Consider the following 22,984-nt stretch of genomic DNA (forward strand, 5'->3'; position numbering starts at 1 on the left):
GGTAGATTAAAATGCCCTCCAGAGGGGCAGTACTAGTTTATAGCCCTACTAGAGTTGTACAAAGGTGCCTTTTATTCACCTTTACTGATGCAGCATGTTATTTAAATGTGTTGTCTATGCTATGTGATAGATGAAAAAAATGCTATCTCAGTATAGTTTTAGTTGAACATCTTTTCATGTATTTAAAAGCCATTTGTATTTCTTTTATCTTTGTCTTTTATTGTTTTGATTGTTTGTTTTTTAAGACAGGGTCTCGGTCTGTCACCCAGGCAGGAATGCAGTGGCATAATCTCAGTTTACTGCAGCCTTGACTTCCCATGCTCAGGTGATCCTCATGCCTCAGCCTCCCGAGTAGCTTGAACTACAGGCACACACAACCAGGGCCGGCTAAATGTTGTACTTTTTGTAGAGATGAGGTTTCACCATATTGCCCAGGCTGGTCTTGAACTCCTGGCTCAAGTGATCTGCCCACCTTGGTATATTTTGATTATAGGCCTTTACATCCAACTGCAAGTTAGCTAATAAAATGTCAAGAGCAGCTTTCTTGGCCAAAAACAAATATCAGAGGGCATAGCTTTATTACTAAATATTTTTCTTTTTTTTTAAATGGAGTCTCACTTGTTGCCCAGGCTGGAGTGCAGCGGTGCGATCTCGGCTCACTGCAACCTCCACCACCCAGGTTCAAGTGATTCTCCTGCCTCAGCCTCCCAAGTAGCTGGGATTACAGGCATGTGGCACCACACCTGACTAATTTTGTTGTTGTTGTTATTGTTGTTGTTGTTTTTGAGACGCAGTCTTGCTCTGCCACCCAGGCTGGAGTGCAGTGGCCCATCTCGGCTCACTGCAAGCTCCACCTCCCGGGTTCACACCATTCTCCTGCCTCAGCTTCCTGAGTAGCTGGGACTACAGGTGCCAGCCACCACACCTGGCTAATTTTTTGTACTTTTAGTAGAGACGGGGTTTCACCATGTTAGCAGGATGGTCTCCATCTCCTGACCTCGTGATCTGCCCGCCTTGGTCTCCCAAAGTGCTGGGATTACAGGCGTGAGCCACCGCACCTGGCCTGTATTTTTTATTTTCAGTAGAGACAGGGTTTCACCATGTTGGCCAGCTATTTGTTTATTTTTATTGTGGTAAAATATACACAGCATAATTTTTTCCATTTAACTATTCTTTTTTTTTTTTTTTTTTTTTTTGAGACAGAGTCTTGCTCTGTTGCCCAGGCTGGAGTGCAGTGGAGCGATCTAGGCTCACTGCAAGCTCTGCCTCCCGGGTTCAAGCAATTCCCCTGCCTCAGCCTCCTGAGTAGCTGGGATTACAGGCACATGCCACCATGCCCAGCTAATTTTTGTATTTTTTTGTATAGACGTGGTTTCACCAGGCTGGTCTGGAACTCTGACCTCAGATGATTCGCCCTCCTCAGCCTACCAAAGTGCTGAGATTACAGGCGTGAGCCACTGCACCTGGCCTATTTAACTATTCTTTAGCATACAGCTCAGTAGCATTAGGTACATTCACAATGTTGTGCAATGAATCATGACCACTGCCCATTTTCAGAACTTTGTCATCATCCCAAACAAACTCTGGACCTATTAAACTACATCTTTTCATTTTCCCTTGGCAACATCTGTTCTGCTTTCCGTTTTTTGGTTGGTTGGTTTGTTTTTTGAAATGGAGTCTCGCTCTCACTCTGTCACCCAGGCTGGAGTGCAGTATCACAATCTTGGCTCACTGCAATCTCCGCCTTGTGGGTTCAAGTGATTCTCCTGCCTCAGCCCCCCAAGTAGCTGGGATTCCAGGCATGCACCAGCACCCCCAGCTAATTTTTGTATTTTTAGTAGTAGTAGAGATGGGGTTTCACCATGTTGGCCAGGCTGGTCTCGAACCCCTGACCTCAAGTGATCTGCTTGTCTTGGCCTCCCAAAGTGCTGAGACTACAGTTGTGAGCCACTGCACCCAGCCTCTGCTTTATTAACCTCTGTTCTACTTTCTGTCTCTATGAATTTGCCCATTTTAGGTACCTCATATAAGTGGAATGATATCATACAGCAGCCTTTTGTGCCTGGCATATTTCACTTAGCATGTTTTCAAGGTTCATCCATGTTGTAGCATGTATTAGAACTTCATTCCATGTATGACTGAATAATATTTCATTGCATGTATATACCACATGTTGTTTATCCATTCATCTGTTGATAGACACGTGGGTTGCTTCTGTTTTTTGAAAGAATGTTGGTGTACAAATGTCTGAGTCCCTGATTTCCATTCTTTTGGGTATATTTATATACATAGGAGTGAATCATACATCAATTCTGTTTCACTTTTTGAAGAACCACCAAACTGTTTCTCAAAGTGGCTGCACCATTTGAAATTCCCACCAGCAATGAATCAGGGCTCCAAATTCTCCACATTCTAACCAACATTTACATTATTTTCCATTTTATATATAAAAATATATATAATAAATACATTATATTATATAATAATGTATTATAAATTTTATATATTATATATTATAAATAAATAATGTATATTTTTCCACTTAATATCTATATTATATATAATATCCATCCTAATAGGGATGAAGTGGTATCTCATTGTGTCTTTAATTTCCTTGTTTAGCAATATAAATTTTTCATATGGAATACAAGCAATTTTCTAGACCATACTCATTCCACACTGCCTAATGAGCTCCTATACTTCTCTTCCAAATAGGCTTTTTAGAGTCCTGTCCCGGAAATTACTTGCGTTAGTTGCTTCCTTATCTTTAAACCATCTAAAGCACCATTGCTTGGTTTAGCATTTTACCTCCTCGAAGCAGAAGCGCTATCTAGTGGCCCAATAGAGTAGCTGCAGGGGCAGCCCCCATTTTCACTAGTGCCTGTCTTAGTAACAAGGTCCTTGATATGCTCTATCTGGTGCTGCCCATCTGGTAGTGCCATGAAAGTCAAAATCCAAGTCTGACTCAGAGAAGGATGTCTCTACAACGATGAGATAGATGGGCTTTTGCCCCAAATGACAATGTCTTCTCTAGTCTTAACTGCACCCTTCCTAAAACAGGGATGATAGAAATACAGTTGACATTGTAAAAGCAACTGGTTAAACATTATGTCCAAAAAAAAAAAGAAAACCCGATTTATTATTTTTCCAGTCTCTTCCTTCGACCACTCTCTATTGAACCTTCGTTTTCCACTATTAAGAGACATCCCTTGGGAGGCCGAGATGGGTGGATCACGAGGTCAGGAGATCGAGACCATCCTGGCTAACACGGTGAAACCCCGTCTCTACTAAAAAACACAAAAAACTACCCGGGCGAGGTGGCGGGCGCCTGTAGTCCCAGCTACTCGGGAGGCTGAGGCAGGAGAATGGCGTGAACCCAGGAGGCGGAGCTTGCAGTGAGCTGAGATCCGGTCACTGCACTCCAGCCTGGGCGACAGAGCGAGACTCCGTCTCAAAAAAAAAAAAAAAAAAAAAGAGATATCCCTAGCAAACCCCGTGGCTTTCATGTCCTCAGTTTTCCCAAAGTCCCTCCACCCCACCCCCTTTATTTGAGATACAATATTGCTCTGTTGCTCAAGTTGGAATGCAGTGGTGTGATCACAGCTCACTGCAGCCTTGACCTCCCAAGGCTCAAATAATTCTCTCCTCTCAGCCTCCCGAGTAGATGGGACTACAGGCACATGCCACCACTCCCAGCTAATTTTTTAATATTTTTTGTAGAAATGGGATCTCACTTTGTTACCCAGGCTGATCTAGAACTCCTGGGCTCAAGCGATCCTCTGCCTCAGCCTCCCAAAGTGCTGAGATTACCAGCATGAGCCACTGCGCCCGGCCCCAAAGTCCCTGATAGTGCCTGGACTCTGATGCATCATCTCCTACTCCCCTCCCTGATAGGACCAGCTTTTGGAGTGGGGAGAAAGATTGATCTGTGGGGAGTGGTCTGCTCTTACATGCTGCCCCCTCCCTCCTTTGTTCAAAGATCCTCTGATGCTTGGGGCAGAGACTAGAAATAAAGGAAAAGGGCCACACCTTATACAATTTACTGACATAGGAAATGGACTCTTGCTTGGACTTTTCCAACTACCCTTCTGTCAGCTAAGCCCCAGGGAGTCCACTTAATTCATTCTTGTCCCACCCAACATCAGGAGTTCAAGCTGCTTCATTTTGCCTCTTCTCTTTGTCTCTCTACAACTGCACCCCAATCATCTCCTCCCATTTTTCTCCCTTTCCTCAGAGATTACACATGTAAGAAAAAGGAGTAAGTGTCACTCTTAGAAAAGGAGATCACAGCCCGGGGAAGCTGAAGCAGGAGGACTGCTTGAGTCCAGGAGTTCGAGACCAGCCTGTGCAACAAAGTGAGACCACCCCCGACCCCTCACCTTCTCTACAAAAAAAATTAAAAATGAGCCAGATGTGGTGGCATGCACTTGTAGTCCCAGCTACTTGGGTACTCGGGAGTCTGCTGTAGGAGGATCACTTCAGCCTGGGAGGTTGAGTTTGCAGTGGCCATGATCATACCACTGCACTCCAGCTTAGATGACAGAGCGAGATAGTGTGTCAAAAAAAAAAAGAAAAGAAGGCCAGGCACAGTGGTTCGCACCTGTAATCCCAGCACTTTGGGAGATTGAGGCAGGTGGATCACCTGAGGTTAGGAGTTCAAGACCAGCCTGCCCAACAAGGTGAAACCCCATCTCTACTAAAAAATACAAAAATTAGCCTGGCGTGGTGGCATGCGCCTGTATTCCCAGCTACTCGGGAAGCTAAGGCAGGAGAATGACTTGAACCTGGGAGGCGAGGGTTGCAGTCAGCTGAGATCATACCATTGCACTCCAGCCTGGGTGAAAGAGTGAGACTCCGTCTCAAAAAAAAAAAAAAAATAGAAAAGAGGTCACGTCGTCATTATTTACAGGTGATGAGACTGTAAATCCCCCAAAATCCAAGAGACTCAACTAAAAAAGGTATTAGAACCACCAAGCATTCCAAATTATAGCCCAATATAAGATGAATGCACATACACACAAAATCAATAGCTTCCCATTATACTAGCAACAACCGTTAAGCTAATGTTAAAGAGAAATTATTCTCTTCCAGTAACAAACTATCAAGTTCCTAGAAATCAACACAATAAGAAAAGAGCAAGGGGGCTCATAAAGAAAACTGTAAAGAGCTTGACTGCAGACTTAAAAACAAGGCCTGAGTAAGAAAAGACAGGGATGACCTGTTTCTAAATAATAAGTGCCAGTGTTGTAAGAATTCCTTTTCTTCCCAATTTAACATAAAAAGGAAAAGCAGAATAAATAAATGGTGGTCTATCCATACAGTGGAGTTCTACTCAACAATCAGAAGGTATGTGCAGCCGGGCATGGTGGCTCACGCCTATAATCCTAGCACTTTGGGAAGCCAAGGCAGGCGGATCACCCGAGATTAGGAGTTCGAAACCAGCCTGGCCAATATGGTGAAGCCCAATATCTACTAAAAATACAAAAATTAGCCAGGCATGGTGGTGTACGCTTGTAATTCCAGCTACTCAGGAGGCTGAGGCAGAAGAATCACATAAACCCTGAAGGTGCAGGTTGCAGTGAGCTGAGATTGTACCACTGCACTCCAGCCTGGGTGACAGAGTAAGACTGTCTCAAAAAAAAAAAAAAAAAAAAGAAGGTATGTGCTATTGATACAAACAATAAAATAAGTGAAATTAAATGAATCTTAAAACCATTATGCTCAGTGAAAGAAGCCAGATTGAGAAGAGAGCACGAAACTGAAGGCAGTGGCTGATGCTTGTAATCCTACCACTTTGGGAGGCCAAGGCAGGAGGATTGCTTGAGCCCGGGAGTTTGAGACTAGCATGGGCAATATTGTGAGACTCCGTATCTACAAAAAATAAAATAAAAATTAGCTGGGCATGGTGGCATGCACTTGTAGTCCCAGCTGCTCAGGAGGGTGAGGTAGGAGGATCCCTTGGGCCTGGGAGGTCGAGATGGCAGTAAGCTGTGATCACACCACTGTACTCCAACCTGGGGAGCCAAAGCAAGGCTCTGTCTCAAAACAACAACAATAACAACAAACAACAAAAGAATACATGCTGTATGATTGCATTTATATAAAATTCTAGAGAAGGGAAACAATGACAGCAGCTAGAGTTGGAGATGAAGGTAAGGATTAATTGCAAAAGGATCTCTGGGGGGTCTAACGAGAATGTTCTATAGCTTAATTGACATGGTGTATGCATTTGTCAAAACTTATCTAAATATAGCCCTAAAATGGTATACTTTATTGTATGTAAATTATGGCTCAATAAAGTGGGAAAAAATAAAATGTAACTCCAATTGAAATGTGGCTGGGCATAGTGGCTCATGCCTGTAATCCCAGCACTTTGGGAGGCCGAGGCAGGCAGATCACCTGGGGTCAGGAGTTCGAGACCAGCCTGGCCAACCTGGTGAAATCCCATCTCTACTAAAAATACAAAAATTACCTGGGAGTGGTGGCTCATGCCTGTAGTCTCAGCTACTCAGAAGGTGGAGGCATGAGAATCGCTTGAACCTGGGAGGTGGAGGTTGCAGTGAGCTGAGATCGCACCATTGTACTCCAGTCTGGGCAACAGAGTGAGACTCTATCTCAATTGAAAATAAAACAAAAAGGTCAGGCCCGGTGGCTCATGCCTGTAATCCCAGCTACTTGGGAGGCTGAGGCTGGAGAATCACTTGAACCCACGAGGCAGAGGTTGCAGTGAACCAAGATCACGCCACTGCACTCCAGCCTGGGCGACAGAGTGAGACCCTATCTCAAAAAAACAAAAAAAACAGAAAAAAATAAAATAAAAAACATACATCCCAGAGTTGTTTTTCAAAAACCGAGACCCCTACCAAATGAATCCAGAGGCACACAGACCTCAGATGAGGGGAGACTGATGACCAACCTCTGACCACCACTCTTTGTTCTAAATTTCTTCCTGAAGGGCCTGGAGGAAGCCAGAAGCTAACGTTCTTTTCTGCTGACCCCAGGTTTTGAAACAAAGCTTCTCTTCATTAACCAACTGCAAATCAGAAAATCTTTGAATCTGCCTATAACCTGTGGGCCCCCACTTCAAGGTATCCTGCCTTTTTAGGCCAAACACCAAGGTGTACCCTCCATGTACTGATTTACGATTTGGCCCATAACTTCTTTCTTAAAATTTACCCCTGCTTTTAAAAACCCTTAGCTGCAAGCCATCAGGGAGGTCAGGACGTAAGCATTAGCTGCTCAATTCTCCTTGCTTGGCACCCTGCATATAAATGCCTTCCCTTCTCCTGCTGCAAACCTCCGTGTGGAGATCTGGCCTTACTGTGCAGGCGAGCAGAACTCAGTTCAGTTTGATAACATCTTCCCTCCCCCAGTACACAGGCGGGGATGCAGGATGGGATAGAGTGAGGCTGTGGATAGCAAAGTAGTTTGGTTACTTTTGTTGTTGTTGTTGTTGTTGTTGTTGTTGAGACTGAGTCTCACTCTGTAGCCCAGGCTGGTGTGCAATGGCGCAATCTTGGCTCACTGTAACCTCTGCCTCCTGGATTCAGGCGATTCTCCTGCCTCAGCCTCTTGAGGAGCTGGGATTACAGGTGCATGCCATCACATTCAGCTAACTTTTTTGTATTTTTAGTAAAGACGGGGTTTCTCCATGTTGGCCAGGCTGGTCTTGAACTCCTGACCTCAAGTGATCTGCCCGCCTCGACCTCCCAAAGTGCTAGGATTATAGGCATGAGCCACCATGCCTGGCCTATTTGATTACTTCTTAATGGAAGAGGGGACTCCAGTTATTTTCTTCTTTCTTTGGAACATGGAGTCCATGAAGCTTTTTTATCAGCTTTTGAGCCCTGGCTGCCTCCTCCAGAGTTGTTATGTCACAAAAGGCAAGAAAAAAGATCAAACTCCTTTGGCATGCACCTTATATCATGGAGGTCTTCAAGAATATATCATTTCATGGCATAAAAACATGGACCGACTGCAGTGGCTCACACCTGTAATCCCAGTGCTTTGGGAGGCCCAGGCGGGAGGATCATTTGAGTCAGGGAGTTTGAGACCAGCTTGAGCAACATGGCAAGACCCTATCTCTACAAAAAAAAAATTTTTTTTAATTAGCTAGGCCTAGTGGTACACATCTGTAGTCCCAGGTACTCATGAGGCTGAGGAGGGAGGATCGCATGAACCCAGGAGTTTAAGGCTGCAGTGAGCTATGATCGTGCCACTGCACTCCAGCCTGGGTGACACAGCCAGACCTTGTCTGTAAAACAAAAACAAAGTTAAATAGGCCAGGTGTGGCAGTTCACGCCTGTGATCCCAGCACTTTGGGAGGCCAAGGCAGATGAATCAACTGAGGTCAGGAGTTCGAGACCAGCCTGGCAAACATGGTGAAACCCCATCTCTACCAAAAATACAAAAATTAGCTGGGCGTGGTGGTGGGTGTCTGTAATACCAGCTACTCGGGGAGCTGAGGCAGGAGAATCACTTGAACCTTGGAGGGGGAAGTTGCAGTGAGCCGAGATCGCACCATTGCATTCCAGCCTGGGCAACAGGGTGAGATCTTGTCTCAAAAAAATAAAAAAAGCAAAATAAATTCTAAAAATTTAAAAGCAGAAATGTGCGAACCTTAGATGGTAGGGCAGATTCTAGCACATACTAAATAGGAAATAAGAGAACAGCAATGCATTGATTTTGTGAACTCCCACAGTTTGATGTTATCTAAGATGAAACTCCTGAAAAGGGAGAACAATGGGTTGATGCATCAACATACATTGTGTTCACAGCAGATAAAAGCAAGACAGAACCTTAATGTGACCAGTTTCTCTGGGCATAAAGATTTTCCACAACCATTAGGCATTTCTCTTTCAATTGGCGTGCTTGGTAGTATATTTTTAGAATTGAAATTTCTCCTTCAGGGGTGGTGTGGTTTGAAGCTGATTGCCCTTCCAAGGCAGTTTTCTCTCTGTTCCCCATTAGCAGGATCTGAAAAAACAGCCTTTGAAAATTCAGGTTGTGTGCCTTCAAGAGCACAATTTCTAGCTCCCTTTCCTTTGCCAAGTAAAAACTAATTTTATCACTAACAAAAGGGTATTCACCTAAGATTCTCCACCAGTTTTTCACTCTGTGTAACTAAGATTCTTCAAGGAACAAGAAATCATTAAGATTGAACATCTTTTGGAAATATTTATGGCAGCCAATCAATGACAAATATTGGGGTCTCTCCATCATAAAATAACATATGGAGAGAGTCTTGTGTTTTCTAAGCTACTAGAGTGTCTCTCTATTCACTGATACTAGTCAATAAAATGAGAACAACCCTATAAGGTGCTCTGAATCCCTGCTGAAAATTAAATGGACATATCACTCAGGTCTGTTTGTTGTTGTTTTTAGACAGGCCCTCATCCTGTTTCCCAGGCTGGAGTGCAGTGGCATGATCATAGCTAACTGTAATCTCGAGCTCCTGGGCTCAAGTCATCCTCCCACCTCAGCCTCTTGAGTAGCTGGGACTACAGGTGCACACCACCATGCCCGGCTAATTTTTAAATTTTTTTAAGAGATGGGATCTTGCTGTGTTGTCCCGGCTGGACTTGAACTCCTGAGATCAAGCACTCCTCTCACCTCAGCCCCCCAAAGTGCTGGGATTACAGGCATGAGCCGCCACTCCAAGTCAGATCTATCTGTATTCATTATCTATGGCTATGTAACAATATTTCCAAAACTTAGCAGCATAAAACGACCTGCATTTATCATCTGGTAGCTTCTGTGAGTCTGGAGTCCAGGCATAGCCTAGGTAGGTGCTCTGCAAAGCTGCAATCCAAGTCCCAGCCAGGGCAGTGGGGTCTCATATCAAGGTCTGACTGGGGAAGAATCTGCTTTTAAGCCCACATGATTGCTGGCAACATTCAGTTCCTAGAAGGCTGTAGCTGTAGCTTCTTGCTCACTGTCAGTGGAGGCCACTCCCAGTTCCCTTTGCCCTATGGCCCTGTCCAGAGAGCATCTCACAAGATGGCAGCTTGCAAGGGACAGAATCTCTCAGCAAGACACACATGACAATCTTATGTAACGTGATAACCCATCACCTTTGCCATAGTCACCTGGTTAGAAGCAGGTCACAGGTCCTGCCCACACTCAAGGGGAAGGGATCACACAGGATATAAACACCAGGAGATGAGGATCATGGGGACAACCTTGGCCACCTTACAACCCATCCTCTACACTGTCCAAACTGGTTGCCAACATCACTTTAGCATAAATGCCAAGATCTCCATCCCATGGCTGACAGATATACCATCCTCTGCCATGAATCCTTTAATTCCCATATAGCATTTACCCCAAATTGAGGACGATCTTGGATGATTGTATTTTCTTATCTGCTTCCCTCTTTCCTCCCCTCCAAATACCAGGAATCCACACTGCTGCTCTGGTGGGCACAGCTCCCTGGGCATTGCTTGGATGCTTCCCAGTGGGGGTGCACCCAACTCTAGAAATGTTAACTATGCACGTGGAGGTCCCCACCATCGCCAGGTTCATCACCATTACTGCTCATTGGCTCCACGGGGCCAAAGCACAGTGTCAGACATGAACAGTGACACAAAGAATAATGAGACATGGTACTCAAGACATATACAATCAGATGAAAACTGCTTTACAGTCTTACTCAAGGGAGAACTGTGAACCTAAAGGGCACAGTGGACAGCTCTTGAAGTTATAAATAATCCATATACATCATTTGTATAATAACAAAAACTTTTTTTTTTATAAATTACTTGAAACTGAGAGCATAAGCTAGGAGCTGAGAGTCGACGTCCTTTATCCTACCTTCTGAAACAGAATCAAAAATATCCTGTGTGGGCCGGGCGCGGTGGCTCACGCCTGTAATCCCAGCACTTTGGGAGGCGGAGGTGGGCAGATCGCCTGAGGTCGGGAGTTCGAGACCAGCCTGGCCAACATGGTGAAACCCCGTCTCTACTAAAAATACAAAAATTAGCTGGGCATGGTGGCGCAGGTCTGTAAGCCCAGCTACTCAGGAGGCTGAGGCAGGAGAATCACTTGAACCCGGGAGGTGGAGGTTGCAGTGAGCCGAGATCGTGTCACTGCACTCCAGCCTGGGCAACAGATGGAGACTCCATCCCAAAAAGAAAAAAAATCAAATCCTGTGTGAAACCCCCTCTCTCCCTCCCTACCTCATCTTCGCAACCATAAATTTTAGGTGATATTGATCCAACTCCTCCTCCAGGGGTGGGCCTGTATCCAGCATCAGCCAATCAACTTATCCATACATTTTCCCTATGGTGATTGGTTCACTATTGAAGCAGAAACTCAACCAAAGCCAACGATAGGTAAAGAGATGCTTGGTGTGGTCTTTGGGAAAGAAACGTCTCCTCTCTTTTGAGGAAGATTTCAGAGAGTGAGACTCTATCTCAATAAGATCTCTTATACCAGTGCTATCCAATAGAAATATAATGTGAGCCTCATATGCAGATTTCAATTTTCTATTGGCTGCATTTTAAAAAAGAAAAGGAAAAGGAAATTAATTTTAATAATTTATTTAAACCATTAAACCAAAATATTATCATTTCAGTATGTCAATAGTAGAAAAAAATCAATATTTTACATTCTTTTTTTTCATAGTGAGTCTTTGAAATCTGACATGTGTATTTTATACCTACAGCACATCTCAAATCAGACCTAAACAGATTTCTCAAGAACCACGTGTGACTAGTGGCTACTGTGAAGCCCTGGACAGTAAAACATAAGAATATGAAACTTGATCTTCTTTACCCATAGCACAAGTAGGTGGAAAAGGAGGACTTTAGGATGAAACTGACCACAACTAATGGGAAAAAAAGAACTGGGTCCTCACTGACATCATTGGAGTCACTGGATCAAGCTGCACTTGAAATCGGCATGACCTCAGAAACTCAGTTATGTGAGCCAGTAAGCTCAATTTACTGTATAAATGTATCCTATCACTGTTTAAATGTTGTCCTATCACTTCCGACAAAAGAATCTGAACTGACACAGAGAGTGATCAATAATATAAAGCAATTTATTATATGCCAAAACTGAAGAATGGACAGTAAGCATCAAGTGTGCAGAGAAAGGATAAATCAACTTGAGACTAGCCTGGGCAACATAGCGAGACCCTATTTTAAAAAAAAAAATTGTAGCAGGGTTTCTCAACCTCAGCACTTTTGACATTTTGGGCTGCATAATTCTGGTGGGGCTGTCCTGCACATTGTGGGATGCTTAGCAACATCCCTGGCCTCTACCCACTACATGCCAGCAACACCCTCTACCTCTGGTTCTGACAACCAAAGGGGTCTTCAAATATTTCCAGATGTCCCCAGTTGAAAGCCACTGTGTTAGAGGTGGTATTTGTAATAAATCTGCAAGACTTGGTGGGATGTACTGATGTGGGAAAGGAATTTTGAGTAGAGATAATTATATGAATAAAGGTACCAGGGAAAGAGAACAAAAGGCTCATGAGGAAATCAATCATCATCACTACTAAGTCTCAGCTATGGTTGCCAACAACCGTTAGAGCATTAAATCTTATCTAGAAAATCATTTTTTAAAATATTTTCTTAGAGATGGGGTCTCACTTTGTTGTCCAGGCTTGTCTCAAACTCCTGGCCTTAATCCTTCTGCTTTAGCCTCCCAAAAGGCTGGGGTCACAGGCTGAGCCACTACACCTGGCCTAAAAATATCCATATATTTTTTTAATTCTTATCATACACTGTTGGTAGAAACCAAAATTGGCACAAACCTTTTTGGAGAGCAATTTGGCAACATCTATGAAAATAAGAAATGTTTTAACCTTTTGTCCCAACAATTCTTTTCTTAACATCATAATAATAACTGGGTCAAGATCCTGCCACGGTACTCCAGCCTGGGCAACGGAGCAAGACTCCATCTCGATAAATAAATAAATAAATAAATAAATAAATAAATAAATAAAGACTCTGTGTGTACAAAGAAAAATATCTAAGATATATACACCAAGGTATCTTATGGGATGTATAGTGTCATCCCTTACAGATAAGATAAAGATCTATTGATATATACTTGGGAAAAATTAGGGAAATATATATAAAATGTATCAGTGGTTATCTTGGGTGAAATGCGTACTGTGGTATGGGAAACAAATGAGGATTACACTATATCCGTTATGTACAAAATGTAAAAATAAGTAATTCAAAATCTAAGCCATTGAAACTCTATTTTGAGCCTTAAAGGAATGTGATTATGGAGCCTGAGTCATGTGATAGGCAGCTGTAACCTAGACAGCTGTAACCTTTGTTTTTGTGATTATAGATTAGCCATCTTCTTTTTTTGTTTTTGTTTTTTAGTTTTTTTCTTTTTGAGATGGAGTCTCGCTCTGTCACCCAAGCTGGAGTGCAGTGGCCGGATCTCAGCTCACTGCAAGCTCCACCTCCTGGGTTCACGCTATTCTCCTGCCTCAGCCTCCCGAGTAGCTAGGACTACAGGCGCCTGCCACCATGTCTGGCTAATTTTTTGTATTTTTAGTAGAGACCAAGTTTCACCGTGTTAGCCAGGATGGTCTCGATCTCCTAACCTTGTGATCCGCCCGCCTCGGCCTCCCAAAGTGCTAGGATTACAGGCATAAGCCACCGCGCCAGGCCTTTTAAACATGTTTTTGAGACGGAATCTCACTCTGTCACCAGGCTGGAGTGCAGTGATGCAATCTCAGCCCACTGCAACCTCTGCCTCATGGGTTCAAGTGATTCTTCTGCCTCAGCCTCCCGAATAGCTGGGATTACAGGCACACACCACCACATCCAGCTAACTTTTGTAAAGATGGGGTTTTGCCATGTTGGCCAGGATGGTCTTGATTTCTTGACCTTGTGATCTGCCCTCCTCGGCCTCCCAAAGTGCTGGGATTACAGGCCTGAGCCACTGCTCCCCAGTGCCCAGCCAGATTAGCCATCTTCCTAACCTATGTTGTTTGTAAAATGTTGCAAATGACTAAAGGGCACCAGAAAAGACTCTTTCCCTCTTTACTGTTGATTTTCATTACAGATTAGCTTCCTGCTTACCTTTCTCACACAAAGACTTCATAGCTGTCACACTGTCTTAAGATGGAATGCTAAATACACTTTTAAATTGGAAAGGAAATGCAAGCCAGCTGTAAAGAAAAGAAAACAAGCCTTAAGGAAAAGAAAACAAACTGTAACTAATTAAATTGTTGTAACTCATAAACCAGGCTTGTGTAGAAAATGTTGCCATTCTACTAGACTCTGTTTTCTGCTTATAAGCAAGAACTTAACTTTCAACTTTGACTTCGGAACTCTCATCTCATTTCTCTAGAGTCTTTGTCTCCCAGATTGGCTGTTCCCAGCTCTTCACTTGAATAAACTCTTTAAGACTAGATTCTGATGCTTCCAATTATTTAAGCTTGGCATCAAAAATTATTCCCCACCCAAGCCCCTGGCACTGACTTCTGCAGAACAGGACCTATTTGTTCGGTAAAAACTTTGGGCGGGGTGCATTGGCTCACACTTGCATCCCAACACTTAGAGAGGCAGATGCAAAAGGAGAGCTTGAGCCCAGGAGTTTCAGTCCAGCCTGGACAACATAGCAAGACCCCATTCTCCACAGAAATGAAAAGACTTTGGTGTACATCTTGCAGAGTGAGTCAGTTGTATGCTGGTAATTGTTTAAGAAGTAACTCAGGCTGGGCACGGTGGCTCATGCCTGTAATCCCAGCACTTTGGGAGGCTGAGGCGGGCAGATCACGAGGTCAGGAGATCGAGACCACCCTGGCTAACACAGTGAAACCCTGTCTCTACTAAAAAATACAAAAAGTTAGCCGGGCGTGATGGTGGGTGCCCGTAGTCCCAGCTACTCGGGAGGCTGAGGCAGGAGAATGGCATGAACCCGGGAGGCAGAGCTTGCAGTGAGCTGAGATCGTGCCACTGCACTCCAGCCTGGGCAACAGAGTGAGACTCAGTCTCAAAAGAAAAATAATAATAATAATTCACTGTCTTCTTTTTTTAAAGACCTAATTTGTAGTGCTTACCAATTCCTGGGGTGTAAATATTCCAATCACAGCCAATTTCAAGCTATCGGCATGATTTCACTGAATGTGGAACTGGAAAGAAGCACCCAATTAGGTCTCCTAAGCCTGAGGAGCCAGTTTCCACACCCATCTCCAGACATTCTTTTTTTTCGGAGACAGAGCCTGCTCTGTCACCCAGGCTGGAGTGCAGTGGTGAGATCTTGGCTCACCACAACCTCCCAGTTTCAAGTGATTTTCCTGCCTCAGCCTCCCGAGTAGCTGGGATTACAGGCACATGCCACCACACCCAGCTACTTTTTGTATTTTCAGTACGGATGGGGTTTCACCATGTTGTCCAGGCTGGTCTTGAACTCCTGACCTCAAGTGATCCGCCCACCCCAGCCTCCCAAAGTGGTTGGATTACAGGCGTGAGCCACTGTGCCCAGCCTTTTCAGCGATTCTGACAAATAATTGATTGATATTGAGCTTTCCATTTTAAAAAGGTCAGAGTAAGATCAGTCATCTACTGAGCTTTTATCTTTTTGAGTGGAATAGGCAAGTTAAGAGCCAGAACTGCGTTATTCCAGAGAATTGAGGAGAATTGAGATGGTGATGGGTCAACAAAGTCAGAGACAAGGAAGAAGGGAGCCGAGGCGGGAGAGAAGGCTGACATTTAGAGGGGAAATTTTAGCAGAACAAAGATGTTTAAAGGGAATTACTATAAAGTTTTTCATGTTGTATGCATTGTAAACTTTCTTCCCTACTTTTTCAAAAAATCTTCAGCAAAAGCCATAATTCTTAGTGATGTCTAGGGAACTGGGACCCGGTTTCCTCGAATTTGCAATTAAGTGCTGAATGTAGTGTTATGCCCAGACTGTTTGTTCCCCAAAGAAGACCACCAGAGTCCAGAGTCAAAGCCAAGCGGCAAGGATCTTTACTACAAGTTCGAACCTGGTCCCTCCTTTACACAGTATACAAGAGGGCCCCGATCAATGCGAGCGTTTGCTTTTTATAGCCCGAAAGTTGCAGGGGAACAAAGAAATTCTTTTGGCTCCCGCGCTTTCAGTAACCTTGAACGGCTGTCTCCTTATCGGAGACTTTCCGTGGTGTTTGTACTGGGCTCAGGGAGTTTGAGAGATATATGGCAGTATGTGGTGGGATGGGAGGATGGGATGTGTTTGTACTAGGCTCAGGGAGTTTCGAGCCCGGGGGCTGAGGAATGTGCCCAGCTCCTTTCATTCCCCCCTTCTTTTCAGGTATCTTTAGAGCCAATCTTGGGTCTTATAAGTCTGATTCTGTTTCAGCGTTTACAGGTTGGTATTGGGCTCTGAGGACCATGAGTTGTATGGTGTCAAATCTCTCCCTAACAAATTGTAAAATTCTGTTAACAACACAAGGTCCTACAGTAAGCAGAAATAGTAGACTTAGCAGGGGTCCAAGGAAGGGGGCTAACAGAGAAAACATAGAGGAATTCCACCATTGGTCTGCAGCTGAAGCAAACTGCCGTGTTTTTACTTCAGTGCTTAACTTGCGTAACTGTTGGACTCGGTCCTCTACAAGTCCTGATTCATTTATGTAGAAACAACAGTCTTCTTTTAGAAATATACATGTACCACCTTTTTCTGCAGTGAGTAGGTCTAGGGCCCTCCGGTTCTGCAAAGTTACCTGAGCTAGGGACGTGAGCTGTCGCTGAAGGGAGGCAAGGGACTCCACCGACTCCTCCATAGCAATGGCAAATTGTTGGTACAACTTGTTATTTTCTATGAGGGTGTGACCTAGGGCTCCCCCCGCCAGTCCGGCCGCAATGAAGGATGCGGTGAGGGAGATTCCTGCAATGAGGGGGAGAAATATGTATCGTGCAGGTCTTGGTCTAGGGTCTGGGTGAATAACAGCACTAGTCCAGTTACCGGTATACCCTAGGAACTCGCCAGCAGTTAGTAGAGTCAACCGGGGAACTAATGTAACAGGGAGACACAGTAGGTTATTAACAGAAGGACTAGGTAGGTTCTTAGATAAGGTTCCATTACACCAGAAGAATATGCCTGATGGAGCCCTTAAGGTGATATTAGGGGGCGTTGCAGTGATGCTGCAGAGGCTGGAATTGGTTCCTGAGAAACAGTAGGGAAACTTCTCCTGACTGGGGTTTAGGTATAGGGGCACGTTTAGGATAGGAGCATATGAGAGGTTTTGGAGGTTGTTGGCTTGGGCAAAGGTAGAGGATCCCCATGACAGAGGGACAGCGGTTAGCGGTGGACGCCCTAGAGTGGCACACAGAAAGCAGCCAGACAGGTTGTGAAGTCCTGTAAGGTTAGCAAGTTCTAGTCCTTCTTGTAATAACTTTAACCAGGAGAAAGGACGTAAGTCTTGTGTTAGTCTGTTTTCTTGTCGTTGTATATTCCTGTGGACCAGGGGCAGTACTTGCACTAGGCCTCGCCACAGATAGAGGTGACTGCTAGGCCATGTGGAGGAGGGGGAGTAGTATACAGCCCCATGTTGAGGCGTGGTCCAGCGGGAGTTCCAGGGGTCTCTAACTATCCATGTATATGAGAAGTCTCTATCCCGTCTACGATGGAAGGGCCACTTAGGGTCTAACTGTTTTCTCTCTTCCCAATAACGGGGTCTATGGATGTTACAATAGTTATAAGGACAGCCGGCATTTTGGTGCCACCAATAGTGTTTACAATTGTATTTAGTCTGATCAAACTCAAAGAATATTGTTGGTGTCATAGGTTTGGCTATTTGGAAACCAGTAAAATTTAGTAGAATTGGGCTGTTGCACCCTGAGGAGGGGCAATCAGCACTGGCCAATAATTTCCCGGGCTTATGAGGTTGTCCGGGGTGGGTTCGGTTTTCATAAAGCCAGAATCTCCAGACAAAGGGATTATGAGCTGGTTTTGTGATTTCTCCAGCGGCCACTAGGGCGACTAACGTTAGGGTTAGACTACCTAACTGCATGTTTGCAGTGAGCTATGCTGCCGGCGCAGGGTGAGTTTTAAGGGGTTGTTTCTAGCTCTGTCCACAGTCCACGTGTCTGGTGCCTCAGCTGCCGCCGTGATTGGTCCCAGGAGGTCGGAGGTTGGGTCCACCGGCTTGACATGGGTGTAGTGGATCCACAACGCGATGCCTTCTACCTTTAGGGCGGTGGGTGTGGTTAGGAGTACCTGGAGTGGTCCTTTCCACCTGGGTTCTAGGGTCTCTTGTCGGTGTTGCTTGACCAGGACCCAGTCTCCCGGCTGGTATGGATGGGGTGTCGGCGGGGAACCGGTCTCATATAGTTCCTTCAGCTTGGGCCAGATTTCTTGATGAATTTTCTGCAAGGCTTGTAGGGAAAATAAGAGTTCAGAGACATTTTCTGTTTCAGGCTTGAGCAGATCATCTTTTAGGCTGGGAACTAAGGGTGGGGGTCTGCCATACATAATTTCATAAGGAGTAAGGCCCAGTCTGTAAGGGGTATTACGGGCCCGGAACAGAGCGTAGGGGAGAAGGACCACCCAATTAGCGCCAGTCTCTATAGTTAATTTAGTTAAGGTCTCTTTTAAGGTACGATTCATTCTCTCTACCTGTCCTGAGCTCTGGGGCCTGTAAGCACAATGTAATTTCCAATTTGCCCCAAGGATGGAAGCCAAATCGTGACTTACCTTAGCGACGAAGGCCGGCCCATTATCTGACCCTATCTGGACGGGGAAGCCATACCTGGGGAGGATATCTTCCAGGATTTTCTTTGCTACAACCTCAGCAGTTTCTTTCTTGGTGGGGAATGCTTCAGTCCACCCTGAAAAAGTGTCTACAAAGACAAGTAAGTACCGATACCCGTATTTTCCTGGCTTTAGCTCAGTAAAATCTACTTCCCAGTAGATACCGGGCCTGGTTCCCCTGAGCCTTGTTCCTGTTGCAGCCTGGGATTGGGGGTAGGCGTTGTTAAGCTGGCAGACTTTGCAACTTGTCACGATGTTGCTGGCCATCTCGGCTGTATGTCTGAATTTGAGCTTAGAGCGTCTGATCAGGTCTATCATCCGCCGAGCACCCAGGTGGGTGGTTCGGTGGATGTGTTTTAACACTTGTTGTCCTAATTTTTCTGGTAGGATGGTTTGGTCATTAGTATCAGTCCACCACCCATTCTGGATCTGTTTCAGGGGAAGCTTGTCAATCCACTGGAAATCCTGTTCTGAATAATCAGGGAAATATGGCAAGTCCCGGGGGCCCGGGTCAGGGAGCTGGAGTGCAAGGAGTTGGCTGGGAGCCTTCTCCACCTTTCTTGCAGTTTGATCCGCCAGAAAGTTGCCTTGAGCAGTTGGAGTAGTTAGTTTCTGATGCCCTGGCCAATGCACAATGGCTAACTTTTCTGGCCTCCATAGGGCTGTTAGCAGGGCTAGGATTTCTTACTTGTTTTTTTGTTTGTTTGTTTTTTGTTTTTTGTTTTTTTTTTTTTGAGACGGAGTCTGGCTCTGTCGCCCAGGCTGGAGTGCAGTGGCGCGATCTCGGCTCACTGCAAGCTCCGCCTCCCGGGTTCACGCCATTCTCCTGCCTCAGCCTCCCGAGTAGCTGGGACTACAGGCACCCACAACCACGCCCGGCTAATTTTTTGTATTTTTAGTAGAGACGGGGTTTCACTGTGGTCTCGATCTCCTGACCTTGTGATCCGCCCGCCTCGGCCTCCCAAAGTGCTGGGATTACAGGTGTGAGCCACCGCGCCCGGCCTCTTGCTTGTTTTTTTATCTCTTTTCCTTCAGCCGTCAGTAACCCCCGCTCCCTGTAAATGGCCCCATGTATATGCGCTGTTGCAAAAGCATATCGGCTGTCTGTATATACCATCAGCTTTTTCCCCGCCCCTAAGGTAAGAGCTTGGGTGAGCGCTATCAGTTTGGCCTTCTGGGCCGATGTCCCCGGGAACAGGGGTTCCGCCCAGATTACCTCAGTCTCTGAAGTCACTGCCGCTCCAGCGTACCTCTGCCCCGATGCATGAAGCTGCTCCCATCAGTGAACCAGACGAGGTCGGCGTCAGGAAGTGGGCGGTCCTGCAGGTCTTCTCGAACTCCGCGCACCTGAGCTAGTATCTCGGTGCAGTCGTGGAGTGGGGCGTCCAGGTCCGGGTTGGGCAGCAGCGAGGCAGGGTTTAAGGTCGTTGGGGGCAGGAAAGTTATCCCAGGTCTTCATGGAGGGCCTCATCGAGCAGGGTAGGAGAGTTTTTGAATCCTTGCGGCAGTCTGGTCCATGTCAGTTGGCCACTTATGCCCCTATCAGGGTCATTCCACTTGAAGGCGAAGAGCTTTTGGCTCTGAGGGGCTAAAGGCAAACTGAAGAAAGCATCTTTTAAATCTAAAACAGTGGACCATTGATGTTTAGGGTTTAGGGTACTCAAGAGGGTATATGGGTTAGGCACAGTTGGATGTATGTCCACAACCCTCTTATTGATTTCTCTTAAGTCTTGTACAGGTCTGTATTCTCCACTATTAGGTTTTCATACTGGCAACAACGGAGTATTTCAGGGTGAGTGGCATGAGCGAAGGACCCCTTGGTCAAGGAGCCGGCAGATATGCGGGGCAATTCCTTTCTTGGCCTCTAGGGGCATTGGGTATTGGCGTACCCGCACGGGGTCTGCCCCAGGTTTAAGTTCAACAAATAAAGCAGGACGGTGTTTTGCTAGTCCTAAGCCCCCCGTTTCCGCCCAAGCTTCTGGATATGGCTGGAGCCAGGTTGCTATGTCCTGGTCAGGGGCCGTTTGCTCCTGGTGGAGCCGGTACTCATCTCCTAGGGTTATAGTCAGGACGGACACGGGTTGATTGTGGGAGTTTGTCACGACGGGCCCCTCAGGGAGGAAATGGATCTGTGCTCCCATTTTAGTTAGCAGGTCTCTCCCTAATAGGGGACAGGGGCTCTCAGGGATGACCAGGAAAGAATGGGTTACATTCTTGGCTCCGAGGTTTACTGTTCTTTGTGTTGTCCATGGGTATTTCTTAACTCCTGTGGCCCCTTGTACCCACGAGGACCTGGAGGATAATTTTCCATTAGTTTTAACTAAGACTGAGTGCTGTGCCCCCGTATCGACCAAGAACTGGACCGGGGACCCCTCCACTTGCAAAGTTACCCTAGGTTCGGGGAGGGGATCCGAACCCCGTCTTCCCTAGTCTTCATCTTGAGTGACTAGTACGGGTATAGACCTAGGGGGTCCCTGTCCTCGTTGTTTCTTTTTGGGGCAGTCTCTTACCCAGTGGCCAGCCTCCTTGCAGTAGGCACATTGGTCTTTTCTCAGATTATCATGCCTGGGGGGCCGCCTGGGTTGGGTGTACTCTGGCTGTAGATGCTCTTTCTGTACCACTGCTGCCAGGACCTTGGTCATTTTTTTCAGTGGCCTTAAATTGCCTTTCCTCTGGAGTATCTCTGTTATTGTAAACCCGCTGGGCTATCTGAAGGAGGTCCTGAATCCGCTTTCCTCCTAAGTCTTCTAATTTTGGGGGTATTCTTTTAATATCTGGGGCTGCCTGATTTACGAAAGACATTACAACAGCTGCCTGACTTCCTGAAGCCTCTGGATCTATGGGGGTGTACTGTCTAAAAGCTTCCATTAATCTTTCTAAGTAGGTGGCTGGGCTCTCTGTCTTTTCTTGCAGAATAGAATATACTTTAGCCAAATTAGTGGGCTTGCGAGCAGCTGCCCGGAGACCTGCCATTAGAGTCTGGCGATAAAGGCGTAGCCGTCCCCTACCTTCTGCCGTGTTGTAGTCCCACGCCGGCCTGGTCAGAGGAAAGGTCGCGTTTATGAGGTCGGGGTTGGCAGTCGGTTGACCGTCGTCCCCCGGGACCAGCTTTCTAGCTTCTACCTGTATTTTCTCTCGCTCCTCCGTGGTAAACAAGATTCGGAGGAGCTGCTGACAATCATCCCAAGTGGGCTGGTGGGTGAACATGACACTATCCAGTAAAGCCAGTAAATCTTTGGGGTTGTCTGAAAACCGAGCACTCTGAGTCTTCCAGTTATACAGATCACTGGTGGAGAATGGCCAGTACTGGAGCCTGGGGATTCCTGTGTCATCTGGGGGTCCTATTTCCCGAAGGGGTAAAGCCACCGTGGAGTCAGACGGCTGGGGGGGGGCTAGTCCGCGAAGTGCGCCCTCGCGTCCGCCCTGCCAGCCCTTCAAAGTTATTTTCCCTATCAGCGGGCCCGTGAGTGCCGGCCGCCTCCCCTCCATCTGCTCTCTCCCGCTATTTCATTCGCGCACGCTCTCTTTCTCTCTGTCATCCCGTGTCCTTTCTCCTTCACACTCAGTCTCTTTTTCTTTCTGTCTCTCTCTCTGACTCTCCACGTCTGCCGTTTCCTCCCCTTTCTCTTTCCAATTTCCCTTCTCACTTTCTCCCTCTCCCCAGTCTCACTTTCTGTGTCTCTTCCTGTAAAGGAATGTGGGTTAGAATCCCTATAGAGGAAATCTGATCTGACTTATTAATGATAGCTAGTCGCAGGCGCGCCTCGGCAGCCCGGGGACCGGGGCCGGGAGCGCGGCGCCGGAAGCCGGGAGCCTGGGGACCGGGGCCGGGAGCGCGGCGCCGGAAGCCGGGAGCCCGGGGACCGGGGCCGGGAGTGCGGCGCCGGAAGCCAGGGACTGGGGCCAGGAGCGTGGCGCCGGAAGCCGGGAGCCCGGGGACCGGGGCCAGGAGCGCGGCGCCGGAAGCCGGGGGACCGGGGCCGGGAGCACGGCGCCGGAAGCCGGGAGCCCGGGGACTGGGGCCGGGAGCGCGGTGCCAGAAGCCGGGAGCCCGGGGACCGGGGCAATTCAGACCGCAAGCGTGCACCCGGGGACCGGGGCAATTCAGACCACAAGCGCGCACCCGGGGACCGGGGCAATTCAGACCGCAAGCGCGCACCCGGGGACCGGGGCAATTCAGACTGCAAGCATGCACCCGGGAACCGGGGTCAGAGTCAGCTGTTGCCCGGATCGCGAACGCGCTCCGGCAACTCAGATCGCAATTTAAATCAGA

General features: G+C 46.6%; 1 long non-coding RNA gene across 1 annotated transcript in view; it reads left to right on the forward strand.

The window, feature by feature from the left end:
* Positions 1-11,803, forward strand: part of LOC102135424 (uncharacterized) — a 32,965-nt gene extending 21,162 nt beyond the window's left edge. Inside the window, exons 2-3 of the long non-coding RNA XR_282303.5 lie at positions 4,235-4,355; positions 11,666-11,803. This is a non-coding gene — a long non-coding RNA (uncharacterized lncRNA). The remainder of the gene's footprint in view (positions 1-4,234; positions 4,356-11,665) is intronic.
* The last annotated feature ends 11,181 nt before the right edge of the window (positions 11,804-22,984 follow it).

The sequence above is a fragment of the Macaca fascicularis genome, chromosome 11 (genome assembly GCF_037993035.2).
Source record: "Macaca fascicularis isolate 582-1 chromosome 11, T2T-MFA8v1.1".
Classification (NCBI taxonomy): Eukaryota; Metazoa; Chordata; class Mammalia; order Primates; family Cercopithecidae; genus Macaca; species Macaca fascicularis.